The sequence below is a fragment of the Dermacentor andersoni genome, chromosome 5, assembly GCF_023375885.2.
Source record: "Dermacentor andersoni chromosome 5, qqDerAnde1_hic_scaffold, whole genome shotgun sequence".
Taxonomy (NCBI): domain Eukaryota; kingdom Metazoa; phylum Arthropoda; class Arachnida; order Ixodida; family Ixodidae; genus Dermacentor; species Dermacentor andersoni.
The window spans coordinates 204,098,523-204,104,600 of NC_092818.1; the positions used below are offsets into that span (position 1 = coordinate 204,098,523).

The 6,078-nt window shown below is 46.2% G+C and overlaps 1 pseudogene; it reads left to right on the top strand.

Annotated features, from left to right (window-relative positions):
• Positions 1 to 5,385: 5,385 nt before the first annotated feature.
• Positions 5,386 to 5,565, top strand: LOC126532571 (U2 spliceosomal RNA; annotated as a pseudogene).
• Positions 5,566 to 6,078: the final 513 nt, after the last annotated feature.

A 6,078-nucleotide genomic window follows, 5' to 3' on the forward strand; every position in this document is an offset into this window, starting at 1 on the left:
ATGAAAAATAAACATTTCTTTAGTTATATATTACCAAAATAAATGTTGACAACAAAGCCACGCGAAGAGACAAGTTAGTTATGCTTCTTGCATACGCTAAAGCTAGATTCAGCTCCGTACTCGTAGAATATTATCAGCAAAAAAAAAAAAACAAATCTCTTCACAGCTATGGAAATCACCTGTAACACAGTGAAGGCGTAAAGCACGCATAAAAGACGTCGTTTTAGAAATACAACTTCTAGGGTTTCTTCTTTGGCAAGTCATATTGCTTACGTGAATGGATCCATGTTACTGTTACAGTTTATGAATGGAGCTGCTGTATACTTTTCAAAGAACGTAGTTAATAAATATACTTTACCCAGTTGAAAATCTTGCCGCAAAATTTATCCACTCCTCATGTTCGTAAGAGTCCTGCGTCACTCTCACCTTTTCAACTCTTTCGCATCGCCTCCGCATTTTATATAGTCTGGCAATGTTCCATTAGTTCTACCATTTATCATTTAATCGCGTGCCTTACATCTCAGCCCCGTCAGGCGTATCTAATCGCATTGGTCATCTCTCTTAGGTTGCCCGTCCACGTGCCCGTATGATTAAATTTTCCGTATAATTTTTTTACCCAACAGCCACTCACCGGAACGACCTTCCCGGGAACATTGCTACTTTGAGCTGCCAAAGATAATTTTCGATATTTCGTGTGATTGTTTACGTTCTTGAGAAATTGTTTTATTGTTCTATATACAGGTTTAACGTAGTTACTGCTTATTTTCATAATACGACCTGATCATAGGCCTACATCGCTTGTGTGTACTTTATTACCATATATGTATAAGGTGTAAACCCCCGTATGTCATGCCCATTTTGTAAGTGCCCTTTAATGTCATGAAATACCCGCCGTGGTTGCTTAGTGGCTATAGTATTGGGCTGTCAAGCACGAAGTCGCAGGATCAAATCCCAGCCACGGCGGCCGCATTTCGATGGGGGCCAAATGAGAAAACATCCGTTGTATTTAGATTTAGGTGCACGCGAAAGAACCACAGGTGGTCCAAATTTCCGGAGTCCACCACTGCGGCGTGCCTCAATATTCGATCGTGGTTTCGGCACGTAGAAGCCCCGTAGCTTTGACAATTTTCCGCCTAAAACCGAAACTCAGCAACGCTTCAGCAGCACCATAGAGTTTCCCACAAAAATTTTGTAGGAAACTATATGAGACTCAAGACCACTTCGCGTAGTCACGTGACGGAACTTGAGACAGCCCGTGGCGGCGCTCACCGGAACGCCAAGCTTATACGTACGGCTTAGCTTTGGCTGGCGCCGCCCGCTCTTGGTTTGTGTGCGTCATCAAAAAAAAAAAAAAAATGAATCGGACAGTCGTTAGCCCTGATTGACAGTGAAATCGCATGACTGTGCCTAGCATGTCATTTTTTTCAGTCAACGGCATCTAGTAGTGGCAATGTTTTCGTGCTTTTCTGTCGTGTAGTCTCTGTCATATCACGTCTATTTGAGGCGTCATTACGTCCTCCTGAAGCACTCGGCTTCGGTATCACGACGAAAATGACTGGAAATTCTACCTGAAAGAATGCTTTATAAAAGAGTCATTGATCCATTTTAGAAGCCGATTTTCTATGACCTCGCCATTAGCTAAAATTGTCCCGTTGGCACTGGCCGTTTAACGTTGATAATAAAGTGTTAATTAGCCAATCTTAGTTAAGTAGGCTGCAAAATCATCCGACAGGGGCTTTTATTTTGTCCGCCATTGTTGCAAATCTTGGCGTGCGAAAAGTATTTGCGTCTGGAATATGATACAGTCGCGCCGCTTAAACGCACGGCGTTTCGGTTACACCGGGGTTTCGGTTTCGAGACCGAAACTTACTCGCCCTCAGGCGGCGCTGCGATGGCGACGCTGCGCCTATTTAAGGCGCCGCTCTTCAGTAAACTAGCTCTCAGCCTCGGTCCCGTCTGCGTCCCTGGTTAGACCACCGTACCCGGCGTGGCGTTCGTGGCGGCCACGCCGACATAACAGCGCCTCCTTACGCGTGCATGATGTGCAGGAAAATTTTGAACAGTGGGTGGGTTATTCATGGAGTGAAGAAGAAAATTACGCGGAAACTCCTCTGGGAGTTGTCTAAATGGACGTAAGCTTTGTGTCACTTGCTCATCCCCACGCAGCCCGGTGTCATTGTCAACGTTACGAAACTTGATCGGACTAGTATAAATGACAGCGCTGCGGCGACACGGCCAGCTGCTGTTAGATACGGGACTTTTTCCTGAGTCTACTTCGAGTTCACATGACCACATCGAATCGCGTCACAGCTAATTAAGGAGCGCAGAAGCACATCTACCACGTTCCCGAGGCGCCGCACGTCCAAACAAGTTGGCATCCCCCGCCTCGTACGCCGCAGGTGGAGCTATTCACTGCTTGACTCTTCCCGAAAGTGTAGCGGGAGCCTGGCACGGTTCCACGTAACGTGGGTCACAAGGCAAAACAGCTGTAATGCACCGTGAAGCCCTGTCAGCAATCCCCCCATCCGCCTTTGTGAAGGCAGTTGCAAGCCAGGAAGGCAATACCGCAGAGAGAAGTAAGCCCTCGGACAATTGGGCCCAAGGAGTGACCCTATGCGCCGGGTGTGACACAATCGTACGGGCGCCTACCATTGGTCGAAAATGACGCCACCTGAGCGGGCTCGCTGATTGGCCAAAAATGACGCCACCTGAGCGGGCTCGCCGATTGCCGAACGTGACGTGACTTCGAGACACCGAAATGATTAAAAGCCAGAGACCGGGAGCAGCAAGAGAGGATTGCTTCATCCATCTCTTTCGAGCTTCTTGCCACGGGCCGTAGCGTCCGAGTTGCTGCCGGCCCGTAATGACTGTTAATTTCTTTGTACTCTCACTGTAAATAATGTAAATAAACCTCCAGTTTTCATCTCAAAGTCCTCCTCAACCTCGATCTCGGCCAACTCCCGCACCCAACGGCAAGGTCCAAAATCTGGGAAACAGCAATTGGGATACTCCTCCAGATCCAACACTGCGTACGGCGACGCAAGATGAATTTATGATGGTAAACAAACTACGGCACGTGGCGGCGCCAGGTGCGCTGATGACGTTGCGATCATTATAAGCCGTTATCGCTCTTTGGCGCCTTATCCGTCCGCGTCGAACCAGTATGAACCGTGATCAACCGCGCTCCGGCGGCGGCTGCGAGAGCCGGATCTTGAGATCGATCTGCGATCGGCGCTCAATTCTATGGGCCGAGTGCTTATAGCTGCGTGTACGCTGTGTTCTCGCCGCGTAGTCCGCGTTGAAGCGAGAGGCATCATGAAAGTGAATGCGCTCGTTGCTTATGGCCCTATTTTGAAAGCGATGATCTCACGTGACGGAGGTACGGACGGTTTTCCTCATTAGGTTAGCATAGAAATGCTTGCGCATTTTAAATTGCGAAACCTCGTTTACAGCCCGTCTTGAGGCGTCATATCACAGAGTCCGAGCGCTGGCCTGGGAGAACCAAAAGACGGCAGCAGTTTTCTAGGTATAGGAAATGGGGCCCATGTTATGGGTGATGTGCACAGAGTGTTTCGAACGTGTAGATTAATTTTGGGCTTTGAAATAATTCGGATATTATTTAAACATTTTCTCCCTCTTTTTAAGCGTTATCTGACGTGCGTAGTTGGTTTCCTTCCTGTCTCCTCGGTGAACTAAAGGCGCTGCGTGATTTATATTTCGTCGAAATAAGTAGCGTACTTCGCGTGATGTACGTACGATAGAAGTTGGAACTGTGTATGTTAGTTACTGCCTTTGTGGAAAATTACTTATACAAGCGTTTCCGAGCTCGAAAAGCGTATTTTATGAACCGCGTAAGAAAATTGTCTTATGCCCGTCAAGAACTCAATGTGGCGCAAAGGTGGCATTTTGACAAATGAGGGGACATCTCATGTGTGATTAGCGGACACAATTTTTAGTCTCAGATTAAAAGGCATTTAATTAGCGCCACTATTGATGCTCGAAAGCATTATACGGCCATTACCCACATTGTTTCCCAGAGTCATAGGAGTAGAGTACTTGACACTGAGCCCATAGTCCGTGAACTAGGATGGGCCCATGTATTGAGTTAGGTTAACGTTGTTGATTTAATTATCATTGTTGCAATTACATACTCAAAAATAGCTTGCTTCCTCTTTTCATACGTTATGTACGAGTTACCTAATATAGGTATCGCCGACTTCCTCTCGGTGAGTTCAACTAGGCACCTTGTTTACATCTGGTGAAAACAATGCATATGGACGATGTGGAGGCTTGCATAAAAGGGTGTGCTATAATTAAGGAATTTGCAGTAAATTACGTATGCAAGAGCCCCGGAGTGTAATAGGCATGTTAATGAAAAAAAGACAAGAAAAACATTATGGCCGACTTGTATGTGAAAGCAAATATGTTTAAATTAATTATGACCATTTATAGAAAATTCTACAGGAAGTGCTAGAAAGCTTTATGCGACCGTTATTGCAATGCTTTTATTTGAATGTCCAAGGAGAACTGAACGTCACACCGAGTTGATCTTTGGTGAAAACGATTGCATGCAAATTGTAATGCGTGAATAAAGTTTAACGTTTCTGGCTTAATTATGATGGTTGCAAACATGTACTGAACCCTCTTTTTCTTCTTATTTTTGTGCGTTATATTAGACAGTATATCAGCGCATTGCGTAACTAGCTTTTGAGTAGTGCCCATACGTTAGAATAACTTTGTGCTGTTTGCGCTTGCACGTGTTCACAAAATTTACCGCAATCTGTATTTTCTGTTATACCCTTGCTACAGCTCAATGCAATATTTATGTTCTACATGGAAGCAGCTGTACCATCTAGAAGAATTTGTAGCTGGGCTGGTTGGTAATTAATCTTAGTATGTTGTTTTAGAGCGCAAAAGAACACACTCGCATGTACGCCCGCACGCGCACCCAAAGGAGAGATGGAAGGGTGATGGAGAACAGGTGCCGACGCCACCTTCAAGTTTCCGCATCGTGGCATCATGTATTCTGGCGACGTCAGCGTTGGCCAAGTCTTACCGGTAAAGATGGGGAAGCGCCAAAGACTGATTTTTGGAGAACTCCTGCGGTCGCCACGAGCTGCCCAAATGCACTAAGAAAATCGTAAGCCACTCTACTCTCTGAAGGTGGATGACCAGCGAAGTTGTTTAGCACACGGCGCAGAAGTGACACAGGATTTTGAACATAGGTGCGGACTCATTTACCGCGATTTTCATATACATTCGCGTGGACGACTGGGGCCGATGAACCAGAGGAAGCTAGACACACGTGACGTTTCGGCGGGACCGCCACCACGGGAGAGCAAGCGCTTGGAACGCCGGCGAAGAGAGAGCACTGCGAACGTAGACATGGCCGACGCGGGTCAAAGTGTAGTATCTGTTCTTATCAGCTTAATATCTGACACGGGTTGTATTTGGACCTAAGATATTTAATTTGTTTTTGCAAGATGGTGGAATGCTTGAAGCCTGCTTCACCTCCGCCGCGGGTCGGCCCGGTAATGCACTATCTTCGGAATGGGCTCACGGTTTTTTGTCTACGGACACCGATCCACTCGAAACTAGCCACATACAGCTTCCGCTGTAATGTTTCGAAATCCGTGACGTCACGCTGACGTGCCCGCGCTGGTTGTCTCGCGCGAAACACGAAACGTAGTAGCTCTGCTTTCATTTTCACTTCTAGTAATCGACCAACTAGCTAAAATGTAGTGTTGAATAAATAATTTATCTGTCTACGCTAATTTAGTGCTTGTCCTTAGTGTAGCTCCAAATCCGCGTTGACGTCTCACGAACTCGCTTTCTTTCAAGGTAATAGACCGTCAGTAGTCATTTTCTGCAATATTTGTTTTTATGCTCGGAACTGTCAATGATTCTCGATTGAAAGCGCTACATATTGTGGGGTCTCGCACTCGTGGCGTTAATATTTTATCGTGTTCATATCTTGGAGAAATGAGCAGCTGCATGGCGCACATTACAACAGGAACTGTTCAGCAACGACATATTGCGTTATGCATTAAGTGAAGGCAACGAGTAATCGTGAAGCAG